Raw genomic sequence first — 15703 nt, 5'->3', positions numbered from 1 at the left:
GATCTCCCAGGGGGAGATGCTGCCATGGGGATGGTGCCTCGGGGGTGTCCCAGGAGGAGTCTCCTTGCCTGCCTGGTGTCCCTGTGGCAGCAGCAGCAGCCGGGGAGCTGGCTCAGGGTCGGGGCGAGCTGTCAGTCCCGTGGCTGGCGGCTCGTTTGTTCACCTCCGGGCAGCCCGATGACAGCGCTCCCCTTTACTACCAGCTGCAAAAACCTGGCAGCTGATTTAGGAGAGCTCCCGGGGCCCAAAATGTAAACCGTTTTTCACCAGGAATGTATAAGCAAGCCATAAAATAGGGGATTTGAGTCTGGTCACATGGGACAGGCCTCCCATAAAATTGAAGCATTGATCTGTATTTTAGTGAGCAGCTTCGAAACTGCCCGGATGATTGAAGACCTGAGCTTTAACAAACTCTGTAATCTCCCACCATACATCTGAAGTGGCATGTTTGAAGTCCGAGGAGGAGTTATTTATATTATTTGTATAATACACGGTGAAAGGACATTAGCCACAGCTCGAGCACCAGTGGTGGGTATTGCTGCTGGGCAGAGGGCAGCAGCCCTGCGAGGCATCGCTCCTTGTCGGGCTGCTCCACGTGTGTGTGACAGCTGAGGTGGCCTGTCACCTCAGGATCTGGCCCTGCTGCTGCACACCAATGTCATGCTGGCTGCCCTGTGCCCCTGCAGCTGCTGGGCTGGGATGCACGGCCCTGCCCTGCTCTCCTGATGGGCATCATGTCTTTTCTGGCGTGTGTCATTCCCTTCTCACTGTCTGTCACTCCCTCCTTGATGTCCATCACCTCCTTCCCAGCAAGTGTCACCTGTTCTTGGCATGTGTCACACCCTCCACTGCATCTGTGTCACCACCACCATGGCTCATGTCACCCCCTTCCCAGTGAGTAACATCCCCATCCTGGTATGTGCCACCCCGTTTGCAGTGTGTCACACCTTCCTGGCATGCATCACACCTTTCCCAGCATATGTCACCCATTTCCAGGATGGGTCACCCTGCTCCCAGTGTGTGTCCACACTGTGGGTGCTGTCCAGGCCCCACTGCTCAGGGAGTCCCCTCTTCTTGGCAATGCCATGCAAGGAAAAAACCATTGCCACCCTTTCCTTTTCATAGCCCAAACTGCCCTTGCCCATCAGCAACAACAACAAAAAAAAATGTCGCAGAAGTATATATTCACTATAAAAAGTGTAAATTTGGAGGTAAGCAAAATTATTTGTAAATTCTAATCAAACTCTAATCAGCTCAGGCAAAGCTGGATGCCTGGAGCATGGGCTGAGAAAGTGACATTTAAAAACATGACTTGGTTTCCCATGTCTAGGAGGTGTTTCCTCTGTGCCTGAAGTTCACATTTCATGATTTGAAGGGACTCAGTAAAAACTTGCTAAATCTGGGAAGTGTCTCCTCCAAAACCAAACCAGTATAATTTGGATCACATAAGCACATTACAACATTTAGATGAGACTTTTGATAGTTTTCCTGCACCAAACTCTCCTATTTTCCCCACTCTCTGGGGAGAGTTGTGAAACTCAAATCAGTCAGTAAGTGTGTGGGAAAGGGATGGTCTCAGTTTTGATGGCAGTTCCCAAAATGCTGAGCTCAGTGCCCTGCTGTCTGCTTCCCCACTGTGCTGGAAGGGCTACCCGAGGCTGATGCAGAGATACCCAAAAATCCAATTTTTTTCTTTCCTGTTTTCCTCTCCTGGATTATCACTAATCACAACAATTAGTGATGTTATCATCCAAGTAACCAGTAACCCCTGGAAAACCTACAAGCCCCCATCATGTGAACCCCAGCTGGGGAAGGTGCACAGCTCAAGCTCAGCCCGTTTCCCACTGTGGGCTTTGGGGGTAGGTGGAAAACTGCAATATTCAGCCTCTAGAGAGCATTTTGTGGCAGGCAGAGCTGTGCTCCTGTGCCCTTGGCAGGACGATGGGAGGCTGTGATTACTAAATCCCTTGCCCACTTAAGGCAGGCTCAGTGGCATATTTGAAATGCTTCAGGCCAGATTCTGACTCCTGTGCTGTTCAAGCTTCCAAATGGTTGCCCAGGACAAAAATCCTCCCCAAAGCAGCCCCTGGCTGTGGCACTGAACCCATACTGTGGGTGTGCCCACCTTGCCCAGGGGAGCTCTGGGGTGGGAAGGACAGTGGGGACAGGGGGACAGGGAATGCTTTGTCTATGGAGGCAGCCCCAGACAGAAAGAGCCAGGTGAGACAGCCAGGGCTGGCTGCTCCCAGGGCTTTGGCACCCTCACAGTGGGATCCAGGCACAGAGAACCCTCGTGGGGAGCATTTCTTCTCCCCTGAGCAATGCCCCAGGAAAGGGAACCAGTTAACTCCGTGCCACTTAAAAGAGGGATTAAGCACACAAGCCTGCTAAGGGGCTAGGAGGGTTATTCCTCACTCCCTCCCCAGTCACCAGGAGGGGCTGGGGCTGCTGGGGCTGAGCTCTGGGGTGGGCAGGGTGTGCAGCTCCTGGGCTCACTCTTTGGGGAGAAGGTGGCAGAGCAAAGCCAGAGTAAATGCCTGGTGCTTCACCACACGGGGAAATCCTTAGGACAGAATTTTGGCAGGGTCAGAGCACCACTTTTACAGCCATGACTTTAACAAGCATGTGTGCATTTGCAAGATGCCCGTTAAGTTCTTTTATCCCAGGCAAAGTGCTCCAGTTACCTGCTTGGCTTTAATGGACTGGGAAAAACTGAAAAGGAGCAAGCCCATTGCTTCATCCATCCCAGCGAGCAAAATTCCTCACAGTCACTTGCTGCTTGGCCAGAGTTAAGCCTCAGACTGCATCTTGCAGGGAAATAAGACAAATCAGCTCTGGGTATGAACCCTTCTGCAGGAAGGCACAGCCCAATCTTGTCCAGCCTGTGTGTCCTGCCCTCTCTGCATCCTTGCAGCTGGCTGCAGGGCAGCTTTTACACCAAAACTAACAGAGTCCTGAAGTTCTGTTTTCTACATGAAAAATCAGCTTTTCTTTAAAAAAAAAAAAAGAAAAAGAATTTAAAATATTTAAGTGTGATCACTTAAAAAGGGGTGTGTGTGCATGTAAATAATTTTAAGTCAGTCTCAAGAGCTTTGTTTGCCTGACTCATGATCAGGGTTTTTTATATATCACATCAGAAAGTACTGTAAAACATACTTTCAAAGCCTCTGAGGACCTTGGCCTCCTTGGAGTATTCAAAAGCATCAATTACACGAGCATTATGGGCAGGATAGTTTGTACGAACCCTGTTAAAAAGTCAACCTAAGACTTGTGCCTCTAAATCCCCTCACTGCCCCCAGGGCTGGAACTGATTTTTGCCCAGGTTTCGGCATTAGGAAATGTTTCAGTTTAAAAAACGTTGAAAAACATTAAAACCAGGCCGTATGCACTTATTATTGAGAAAATCCCACACAGATGGACTGCATTGAACCACGAGCAATTATTTTCTGCCGTTCTCGTGGTTAATGAGATGATCAGAAGTCCCTGGCGGCCTTCCTCTGCCTTCAGTCCTGTGCATCAACCTCCTCTTCTGCAGCCTGGGGCTGCACAGCTCTGCACCAGCCCCTGCCAGCCTGGGGCTCCCTGCCAGCAGGCTGAGAAGGCAGCAAAGGCAGGAACTGTAGAACCCAGTTTTTTTTGGTCCTGAACATATTGGGTGTGCCTGTGCATCCGGGAGGAGCTGCCAGGGGTTGGTACCCTATGGCAAACCCACAGCTGAGCAGGAGCCGCAGGGCTTTGGCACAGCATGGGCAGCCGAGACAAGAAAAAAATCACTTTTTTCCCCCTTGTACTAAATCAGGTTTGGTGTTGTGCTGCCAGTGGGGACGTGTTTGCCAGGGTTGCTGAGCACATGCCGGTGCGGAGCCGTGGCAGCGATGGATGGAGAGCCCCGGCCGTGGCTGTTTACATCCCCGGTGCCTCTGTGCCTGCACAGCCGGGCCGGGATGCTCACTCACTGCTCTGGCATGAGCAGAGCCCAAGGTGGCTGAGCTCTGCACCCTTATCAGCGCCAGAGCCCTAATTACTGCCCAAACCCCTCATACCTCGGGCTTGGCCGGTACCTCGCGGCCGCAATTCCCTGAGACAGAAGCTGTTATTGTCCAGATGAGGGGTTTGAAGTCTTGCAAACACAAACCTACCCTCAAAGGGAATTTCTTTCGCTGACACTTTCCAAGACAAAGAAACATTTCTGCCTGGGTTTTTGCAGATGGATCTGGCTTTTTTTTTTTTTTTTTTTTTTTTTTTTTTTTTTTTTTTTTTTCTTCCTTTCCCGCCCCCACCCTGCCCCTCTGGATATTTGCTGGGATGCCTGTGTCTGCTTTCAGTAGGGAAGGGATACGGGCAGGGGTCAGGACCACCAGCCCAGTGTGGCGCAGGAGGGCAAACCTCACTGCCAGAGGGGCTGCAGCCTGTTTTACTGGAGTGCTGGGCTCCATCTTACTGGGACTCTGGGGTGGGATCCATCCCACAGCTCCGGGACTCTGAGCCCTGCTGCTGTGGGGATGCTGTGGGCTTTGGGTGGCAAGCATAGGAGCAACTCTAGCTGCAGGCAGTTGCCAGTCAGGACAGCCAGGACTGCTCCAGGCTGCTTTTCACAAGGTATGGAGCTGAAAGTGCTGTTCTCCTGGTGCCATCACACAGGCACAGGCTGGATGTGGCCCCAGAGAGCCACTTGCCAGCGCCCTCCCAGAGTTCAGTTTATAACTGGGAAATTTGGGGATCTTTTCTTTGCACCATCCACCTGCTTCCAGCAGCATGGACACTGCTCTGACTGGGGTTGGCTGAGCAAAACAGTGAAGGGAAATCCTGTGGCCTTTCTGCAATGTGAGTTAATCAAATTGTGCCTCATTAGCACAGGGAGTGAGAGCTCAGAGCAAAGCTCCTGCTGCCTGTGCTGGGCTAAGAGCAGGCTCTTATACACCAGTGGAATCAGCGATTTAAAGGAGTAACGTGATCAGATGCAGCCAGTTATTACAACAGCCTTGGTGACTTTAATGAGGTCCTGCACAGACTGGATTACCTTGGTCACTCATCCATAGTTCATTAGAGCCTGTGAAAGGGGATCCACAAGAAGCCATGAAATACGATCTCCTAATCTCCCCTAAGTAGGAGAAGCCCAGCTATAAAAAAATGCCTTTTAAAAATACCCGTGAAGTGAATAAATCTCCCTTGTGCTAAAAGGCAGCGACAGCAGACCCGTGAGAAGGGGATCTGCCCATGGGATGTGTTTTCCATGCATGCACTTAGAGAGACTTCACACAAGGGTGGTGTGCCTGGGTGGAGGAGCAGGAGACTTTCCAATGGTTTTCTTGGGATTCCTGGGAAAAACAAATAAATAAATAATGGCTGGGAAGAGGAGAAAGACAAGCAGACCTGCTGTCCCCATGGGCAGCAGTGGGCAGAGAGCCTAGAGGAGAAAGGTCTGCCCACCTTGGAGGGATGCCCAGTTTCTGGTGTCCCTCTGTGTTCCAAATGCCTCACCCAGTCTGGGGCTGGATACATCATTTATGGGCAGCGAATGGCAGCCAGCTGGCACCTGCTCCTCTCAGGCTGTTCCCAACCAATCCCTTTCCCAGAAAAGGCGGGCTTGGCATCACCCCAGACATCCTGCCCACCAGGACAGCTTACTGGGGTGATGATGCTTCTCTGAGCATGACACAACACCTGACATCAGGTCATGTCTGCAAGTTCCCGAGTCTGAGGACATCCCTCCCCTCAGCAGGTTCCTCTCTGCGGAGTGAAGTGGTGGCCCAGGGCCATTTTGGCGTTAGGAGAGCAAAGTATCCCCTGGGACCCGAAGGAAGTGGGATGGAGCAGCTGGAACAGAGCTGTTCCAATAGCTGATAGTGATTTCCACAGCTGGTTCTGTTGAGATGAGCCCTGCCCAGCCCCACTCCATGGGCAATGGGAAGTGGAACATCCCTATGAATAGAAGACAAAGCAAAACTCCAGAAAATAGGGGATGAGATCCACAATTCCTGCATTATAGTGCAGGCAGCTCTCTTAGCTGGGAAACCCACATTGCTCCATGGGCAAAGGAGCTGGCATGGCAGCAGGGATGCCAGTGTGGAGGGATGCCCATCCAGGACTGCCCAAGCAGGACATGCAAAGAGAATCCCTGAGAAGATTCCCTGTCCACTATAAACTACCCCAGTCCTTATCAGGGAGAGCATTCAGTAAGTGATTAAGTGAAGACTTTATTAATTCTGCTGCAGCTGGGACTGCTCAGGGGCTTAACCTGAAGCATGTGCTCCTCTGGCTGAGGGTCTTAATGCACTTAGTGAACATCTGGATGTGGCCCGCCCCTTCCAGACCTTTCTTCTCTCCACGGGCAGTCGGGTTATCTGGAGGGGAAGGAAGCCTGAAAGCTGACTCTGTCCTGCAGGGCCGCTCTCATTCCTCAGCAGGCCCCAGGGACAGTTTGGCAGTAAGGAGCGTCGAGGAAAGGAATGTCCCGTGATGGACGGCGCTTAATGGGACGCCTCCACGTGCACCCCTGGCCACGGGTGCAAATCCTGAACTGTTCCCAGCAGCCTCCTGGTGTGGAGAGGGGATGGCGAGGCTGAAGGATGCCCACACTCATCCTCACAGCGTGGTGGATGCTTTCCCTGCAGACACCTCTGTGCAGGCACTGGTACCTCTGGACGCGCAGGCTCTGCAGACTCCAAACGCCGAGAAATGTTTGACAGAGCAGCATACATATTCCAAACATTGTTTGATTCATGTTTTAAAGTCTCACTTGCAAGCATACTTCCCCAGCTCAGACATCAATCACTGCAAATATGTTCTTATAAACAAAGCAACACAGACTGACTGTCTCTTCCACCCTTACCATACGCAGGTCACCGGGCAGCACCATGGGGAGAGGAGATTCCCGGCGCATCTGAGCCCCCCTTGGAGGACACCAGCTCAGGTAGCTGAGGAGAAGCAATGGGAAACCTGCTACCAGTGGCATGGGACCATCCAAGGGTCTGTATCCCAAAGGAAGGCAGCTGAATCCACCACTGTGCCGGGAATGACTCGCTCCTGCTGCACAGCCGCTGTGCAAAGGTGCTTGTCCTCAAGGTTGCAGCTGTCCCTTCATCTCCTCATCTCACTCCATGCCCCACCCAAACACACACTTCTGCCATTACAGGGATGAGATTTCCCCAGGCAGGGACAGCTACTGTGGGCATCCCAGACCCCACAAGCCCCAGTCCTTGCTACCACACAGCAGAGACCCCAAGGTACATGCAGCTCTGGGGCCACCCCTGCCACCAACAGGCTTCCCAAGAAGCTGGACAAAAGTGGTGAGGCATGACAGGGACAGCGGAAAAAAATGTCTGCTTCAAATTCATGGCATTTGGAGGCTTTTTAAAGCAAACTCCCTTTCTTTAGGACTCTCCAGAAAAGTTCAGGATCCTGTTGGTAGGTGACTCCCGCACTTCTCAGCCCTCTGTTTAGGAAAAATAAATAGGAAAGAATCCAGAGGCGGTGCTCTCCTCCCGCTCCGCGAGATGGATCAGCGCTTGCCACTGCAGGAAAACTGTCCCACCGTGATCTAACCCAGTGCTTTGTCCTGAAATGCTCTGCCATGGCTGAATACATGACTCCTCTGGAGCAGGGTGACACATTCCAGCCCTGGACAGTGACACTGACAGATGCAATCAGCCTCTGTTTAATGGGAACACGGCGCTGGTGGAGCCGGCAGCGGGAAATTTATGACGAATTCACGAGAGAAGAGGAGAATGAGCAGTGTTTGCTGATGCACCAGGGAGGAAGATCCCAACAGGGCAGCAGCTGAGCCATGGCATGGTGGCATTTGCTGGGGGCAATTCAGTGGCAGGGTCCTGTCTGTGAGGAGGGAACAGCAGCGTGGTGGGACCAGAAAGGGCTCCTGGCCCTCAGCCACAAAAAAGAGCAATTGGGAGGAAGCTCTGTGGCCATCTCCTGCATGGGAAATGATGAACCCTGAGTCCCACCACGACTCCTAAAGCATATCCAGAGCTGCTTTTTCAGAATAGAAGTGCTCTTTCTGCCAGGATTTGGGCAGGCTCAAACTCTCCCAGGTCAAGAACTACATCTAACAGGTCACTGGGGCTCACCTAGCCCAGGGCTGAGCAACAAATTGCTGATGGGAACCTGCTCACTGCCTGAGCTCCCTATTTCAGACAAAGCACTAAGGCCATGGAGATTTTGGACATGTACATCCCAGGTTTTCTTCCTCCACTCTTGCCCTGCACCCCTGTCAGTTGGACAGGGGGCCAGTATCAGTCTCCATCTCTCCTGACGCAGCCCAGCACCAGCAGCGATGGCCTGAGATAGCAGCAAGTGGCTCAGCCATTGGGCTCCGGGGGCAATTAGAGAGGAGACAGCTCCTGCCCGCTCCCAGCTCCTTCCCACACCTCAGGGCAGGGCTTGAAACCTCTGGAGCCTGCTGGGATGCTCGGGGGGCTGCATGCTTCTTCCCCACAGAGGGGTGAGGAGGGCGGTTCCACCCTAGTTCCCACAGCCAGCAGGGTCTGACAAGGCTGTGGGGAGGGAAGGAGAGGGGAAAAAAATGTCTCATTGCTGTAAGGAGATTTACTGGGCTTGTTATCAGCACAGGAAGAGCCAGAGCTTAGGGGCACACGGGAGATGCTTGGCCTATTGCGGTATTTTTTCCTACTGTGCTCTCAGCCGGCTCATGCGGCACACGCGGCTCCACTGCCCCTCTCCAGCCACCTCCGGGTGAGCCCTGTCACCTCCAGCTTTCTGCTTGCTCGGAGCCCAGCGCAGCCCTGCTCCTTTGGAAAGTGCTCTGTGCTCAGGTGCTGGTGTGCATCAGCCCCGCAGAGCCCCTGGCGTGGCCCAGTGCTGCAGCCCAGCTCACCTGGCTGGTGGCTGCTCTCCTCACCCACACATTTGGGTCTCAGCAGCTGCTTTTAACCTGGATTGGGGTTTGTAACCACAGCCAGGACCAAGAGATGGGTGCTTATGGGGCTTCTGTGGGGCTTCCCCATTCTGCTGCCTGCTTGCACCTCACACCATTGTCACCACCTCATTCCTGGGTTGGATCCTGGGCTTATTCCCATGAGATCTCAAGGCTGTGGAAGATTGGGAATGAAGGGTTTTTTCCCTGGTGAGAAGAAGGGAATGTTTTGTGCTTTGTGCTTGTTTGAAGCCCCTGCAAGCACCCAGGGGAGCACATGTGTGCTGGGGAGCCTGTGCATCTTAGGGGGCACATTCAGATACATGTGGGAGCTGGGGAGAAACAACTTCCTCATCTCATAGACTGCATAATAGCATCCGTGGAATTAAAACAAGGTCTGAGCAAGAGAAATGCACCCACAAAGGCCTTTATCTGGCAGAATCAGAGCTCAGCAGCAGCAGGGGAAGCAGCGTGCAGCTCACAGGAGACCCAACCCATCTAGAGTTTCGGCTCTGGTTAATGACACAGCAAATCGAGCCTGTCATCTTTAGACATGATGTTTCTTGTCCTTTTGGCCCAAGAAAACAATCACCACCATCTAAAACTGCAATTTCACAGCGGTGTAGCTCTTTCTCCCCCCATCCCCTCCAGAAGAAAGGCGGGGGCAGCAGCTCTTGGGGTGGGAGGATGCGGCACTTGGCGCTCACTGCCCTGCACCCCACGATTTCAGCAGCACACCGAGCAGATGAGGCTGGGCCAGCTTCCTCCTGGAGAGCCACAGCGAGGTGCAGTGCCCATCCAGAGCATCCCAGCTCCCCCCAGCAACTGGCAGGTTCAGGCAAATCCGTGAGGAGCAACTTCTCCCTAACTCCATGGGTGTTGAGCTCCTGGCAGGGCTTCACCAGCCTGGGCTTGCTGCACAGGAGGGGCACCTGCATGGCAAAACTTCACTACCAAAGCCTGGAATATTTGTGTCTAAATATTTTTACCTAAAAAAATATTAATCTATAGAAATATTTGTTCCTAAATCACAGACTGATGCCACTAGCAGAAAAAGCATCACCATATACACATACACATGCTATATATATTTCTTTATATTTACGACTACAATCGTAATTATATTTGTAGTTAAATTTTTTTATGTAGTAAAATATTTATATTTTTAAAATATAAAATATACATTTATAATATATATTTATGTATTTAAATATAGAATGAAAATATAGTAAAATATTATATTTTACTATATAAAATAGTAAAATATTATATATATTTATATATATATATAGTAAAATTTTAATTAATATATGCAAGTTTCTTCATATATATATATATATATGTATATGTATGTATATGTATGTATGAATACTGTATCAGGATTGCTGGTGTGTATATTGCTGGCTTAGGAATTACTGTGGGGTATTTTTGTGCACTAAGTATAACATGGAGTATGTTAAATAAAAAATTAAGGGCTTTAACATGGTGTTGGAAAATGGTTTTTGTGTGTCCCAGAGGGAGTGCTCTCAGCTCCTGCATATGATGGGTCCTTCAGAGAGGCCACAGGAGCTCTGGGGCAAGATCAGAGTGGGGCTGAACGCTGGTAGAAAATCCCTCCCTGCCAGAATTCACCCCTGCGAGCCTTCACCCTGGTGGAAAATGCACTGTGCTGAAGCCAGGGACACTCCAGCAGCTGGGATAATCAGCAGGGAAGTGCTGCTGGTGCCCATCACCTTGCAGCACCCACCAGCTTTGTCCATGTCCCACAAAACATCCCTGGAGCCGCTGCACCGCCAGCGTGGCGGATTTCACAACATTCCCCCAGGAGTGTTTGGATTTAGGGTGTAAAACAAACCACTTTTGTCCAAACAAGATGCTTCTTGCAGAGATGGCTATTTTGGGTTGGGTGTTTTTTATTTTAATGGCCTTTCAAAGAGCAGAACTTGCACGAAGCTGCTCCAAATGTTTCCAAGCAAACTTTAAGAGAAAACTGGAGTTTCACTTAAGCGGGTTTTAATGGGGAAGGCTTGTTTTTCCTTCATGTTCCCTGCTCCTCTTGGAAAACCAGGAGCAAGAGAAGAAAGGTCTTCAGCTCACAGCAAATGATTTTGTTTCAGTTTTAAGAAGTAGGGAGGGATCAGCATTTTTATGGGAGTAATTTCTTTCCTTCCAATAATCTCCATTTCAGACAGTTTTTTCCTCCAGAGCATGTTAGGAGGAGTCACATATTTACTGTGTATATTGATACACAATAAAAACATGATTCTTTGGAGGTCTGGATTCACTTTTTGCAGCATGTCCCCATCCTGTGACTCCCTGGATGCAAGGAGGTACAATATCCATGGTGACACCATGAACCATACTGACAAAAGGACACTCAGTGTCTCTGTGCCTTTTTGACCCAAATCCCCCCATGCCTGTGAAGACAGCAGCACAGCCATGCTGGGTGCTGGATCCCAGTTTGGGATGGGGAATAATGAGCTCTGGGGAAGCTTCTGCCACCTCCCATTTATAAAACAGGGAGAAAAAAGGGTGGGAAAAAGCACTAAAATTATTTAAGACCCCCAACTCCCAAATAATTTTCTGTTGCAAAAAAAGTATTAACAGATGCTTGTTAATTCTTAAAACCATCTCAATCCAACCTTGGAAAACCCATCCGGAGAGTCCTGCTGTAATGGCTGGCCCAGCAGCTGCACAGACATCTCAGGATGCAGTGGGGGGAACCAAGGGAAAATCAGTCCCTCTGCTCCCATGGAAGTCAGCACCTGCACCTGAGCAGAGAGAAAAGCTGGAATGTTGAGAGAGCTGAGTATAACCAGGATAATAAAGCACCACTAATAGTCCTCACTCTCCTCCCCTGGCACAGCTGGGAGGGCATAGCCAGACCTGGCATGAGACACTGTGTGATGAGAACTGGAACTGCCCTGAAAATCTTAGAGACAAAATGAATTAAAAACCCCATGTGGATCCACACAGAGAGGCAGGTGGGAAGTAGGGATACCAGGACATGGTCCCACCACAGAGAAACATGGACAGGATGCTGTTCCCTCGCTCTGGCTGCTCTGCAGTGCCAGCACATCACACTGAGCCTGTGGCACAGCAGATCCCTGTTACAAGCATCCCAACCTTTTTTTGGTGGTCAGGACCACTGTCAGCAGCCTTTTCTCACCACAAAGCCATTCACCTGCAATGTCACACAGACAGGGTGCAGGACAGGAGCTCACCCACCGAGCCAGGCCAGCCCATGAGCCAGGCACAGTAGCAATGGGACAGGAGGGAAGCTTCTCTTTCAAGGAATGTGAGATGCTGGTGTAACAGGGAGCAGAGGAATCCCTCATGCACACGTGGTGCTGTGGTACCTGGGGCTGGAAGGTCCCTGAGCTCCTGGAGTTGGAAGGAGTGGGAAGAGAAGAAAAGTCCCCACAGTGGCACCACCAGGGTTAATGGAGAGCAGGGGGAGAGGGAGAAGGACACATCTCATATCATGACCCACCTCCCTTTCCCCACCAGCACAGAGGAGATGATCCAAACCTGCACAAGGGAAAGGCTGGAAGCAGCAAGTCCAGCTCTGCCCATCCAGAGCCAGCAGTTTGTCTCCAGCTATGCCCCAAACCAGATGCTTTTGACGAGGACGCCAGGAGCTGCCTTAATAAGCGCTTATGCAATCCTTCTCAGCAGAGGAAATGTCTTTCCCAATCCCCAGCCATTAGCAGTTGGCTGATGCCCTGGAGCAGGACATTTTAGAGTCCTTGTAAATTTGCTTCAGGAGTGGAAAGTGGTTCGAGGAGGGAAAGGGACTGGTTTTTGTCAGGGACCTGAATCATCTGGGAGCTCTTCTCCACAACTCCCCATGAGTGGAGAGTTGCCACCATGAGCCAGCAGCCAAACCCTGCCCTGAGCCAGGTGATCAAGGATGGGAGAACGACAGTGGCAGCTTGTAACCCAGGGTCAGCAGCCAGCCTCGAGGTTTTAGGGATCCGTGTTTGTCTCAGCAAGGAATCCGAGCGGAAAAGAAGTTTTAGGGTAGAAGCATCACTCCTGATTCAGTGCAAAACTTCTTCAACCAGGGAGCAACTGGACCCACTCTCCATGCACATGGCTCACTTGGGCTGCCAGTCAGAGTTCATGGACTGGGTTTTTCTGTCATCTCCAATTTAGTGTCTATGACAGGTAATTCGATATAAATAGAAATTTCCCTTATGGCACGTGGAGCCCCCTTCCACTGATTTCCATGGCAATCAGATGAGGGAACAGCTCTAAGTGAGACTCAGGGCACCCACACCAGCCTAGGGTGATGATTTTGGGGCTGGTTCAGTGGTGAGGCTGCTGTTACTTTCCCTTTACCTGTTGTTTGCACCCAAACCTAATTGCCAATTGACATGAGCTTCTCTGAGGAGCTGCTGCTCCATGAGCACAATGAGCCATTGTTGAAATGGCCGCAGCAATTTTCCAGGTTAATTTATGGCCGCCACACCCCATTAGCAGCAATAAATGTGGAGCCCGGTTTTGCCGAAATTGTGAGTTACGATTTTTCAAATAAATACATTTTCCTATAAACCAGCTCTCTGTTTAGTTTGAATGTTCCTCACAGACACATCCATCTACATAAAATACACAGGAGAGGAAGCTGAGCTGTGACTTTGCTCTGATGACATAAAAACTTTTGTAAACACAATGTCACTTACAGTACTAGCAAAGAGAGCCCAAAAAATAAACAGCGAGTGCCTGGCCCATCCCTTCAGGAGCACATGGAAAATTTAATACTTTTTTCCGTAAAGCTTTGTTTTCTTTTTGATTTATCCATGCAAGACGGTGGCTGTTTGGCCAGAAAGAGATGGTATTTCTTGAGGGGCAATGGTTGCTGTCATCCCGTGTGTCGCCATAGGGACGGCACAGGAGGGGTGTGGACAGAGAAGATGCTGTGGCTTGGTGCTGGGAGCAAGAACATCCAGGCACAGCCCTGTGCTCACCCCCAGTTCCTCCTGCTCCTTCCGTGGGGCTTTGACAGACCATGCCTCCCTGGGTACTGGGTTGCTCCTGTGGTGCTGATGCAGGATTAAGCAGCCCAGTGATGCAGTCTGGGGGATTCAGACAGTGTGTGGGCACAAGTGTGAACTCTGCTGCACCCCAGCACCCCTCACCCCTATGAAACCCATCCTGGCACAGCAGGACACGTGTGGCAAACCCTGCTGGGGAGCAGAGATGTCCTGAGAGATGCCTTGGCTGTGACCCCAGAGCTGAGTTCATTGCTGATCAAACTGACTTGATTCCATCCACTTCTGCAGGTTCTCTCGCTCCTCACATTGCCAGGAGGAAAATAATCCCCCAGAGAAGCTCTCTGCAGCTCTCCTTGAAGCAGACTCTGCTCATGCCTCAGTTTCCCAGGGGTTTTTGCCACTGTCCCCTGAGGCCTCTGAGAGCAGAACTGTTAGGAAGGTGCTGAGTGATTATTATTGCATTATTTCAGGCAAGTGCTATAAATACCCAGGGGCACCTTTAGACACAACGCAGCTGCCCAGGGGAGCTGGCTCAGCCCTGCTCTGCGCCTGCAGCGGCTGAGGAGGGGATCCAAGGCAGTGCCTGAGTGAGGAGGTACCCTGGGCATAACCTGCTGCGGGACACGGGGTGGGGCTGTGGGGTGAAGGGGCTGGGACCCTCCTGGCTGCACCCTGGGGCCTCAGAGGAGCTGGTGTGGGGGGACGTGGGTGCAGCAGGGTGCCGGGATGCTGCAGGGAGACGCTAACAAGGAAGACAAGGGGAATATTTTACGGGGCTGCAATGTAAACAGAGCTGGAGCAGAGCCCCTTTTTATGGAGTCCCTGTCCTGCCAGGGCATCTGCCAAGGCCCTGATTTACGCTCCTATTTAGATAAGGGAGCCGGAGGGGGGGAGCAGAGCTGGCGTCAAAGTCACAGGACACCCGGGGCTGCCGCTGGCTGGGCGCTGATAAGGAGGTGGCTGAGGGGCCAGGGCCAAAACCCCAGCTCCTGTCCCAGAAATGGGGATGGATGCAGGGCTTGGTGGCCCCTGCTGAGTTTGGGGTGCTGGGGTTCACAGAGACCTGGGATGACCTCACTGCCAACATGCAGCATTGGCCCCCTCACCATCACCGGGCCATGAGGGCAGGAAATCTTTCCCTGGGAAGGGTTTGAAGGAAAATAGATGGAGAGAAACGTGGTTCCTCTTGCCATGCCAGCCATAAATCACCTAATCCAAACTGCTCGGTGCTTTCTCCCTCATGCAAGTGGGGAGATGTGAAATTAAAGAAACTCACCAAAAGTTTGAGAAGTGCTAAATTTGGACGCCATGACAAAGGCAGTCTGGTTTGATTTAGAAGGTGTCGGCATGAAAAGGGCTCTGGTTTTATTATTTTATTAAAACACCAAAGATTAGAATGATTTTCCAAACGAAAAATCAACTCTTTGGTCCCACTATTTGCTCAGCTGAGCACTTCCAAATTCTGCGGGGTCCAGGGACCTCCATCAGGGGGTGGATTAAGCAAGATAATGCCCAGGCTTGGGCTGGACTTACCTGGCTTGGCAGCTGGAGGCTGGAGGTGACTCTGGTGCACGGCTCAAGGTGACAGCTCCCAGCTGGATGTGGCTGTGAGTGGCCTGTGCAATGCAGGGCTATGGGGATGAAAGGAGTATTTTTGTGAGGTATTTCTAGAGCTGGGCTTGGGTGCCACAGACTCTAACCTGGCAGTTTGCAGGGCTGGGGAGAAGCTCAGTGAGGAGCCTGGATGGTTTGTAAGAGGAGCAGGGCTCCACAGGTGATGCTCTGCCAGTATGGAGGGGTGAGGCATGAAGTGGGA

This window comes from Taeniopygia guttata, chromosome 13 (genome assembly GCF_048771995.1).
Source record: "Taeniopygia guttata chromosome 13, bTaeGut7.mat, whole genome shotgun sequence".
Lineage (NCBI taxonomy): Eukaryota > Metazoa > Chordata > Aves > Passeriformes > Estrildidae > Taeniopygia > Taeniopygia guttata.
The sequence above is the reverse complement of the archived record's forward strand: the minus strand, read 5'-3'. Positions refer to the sequence as shown.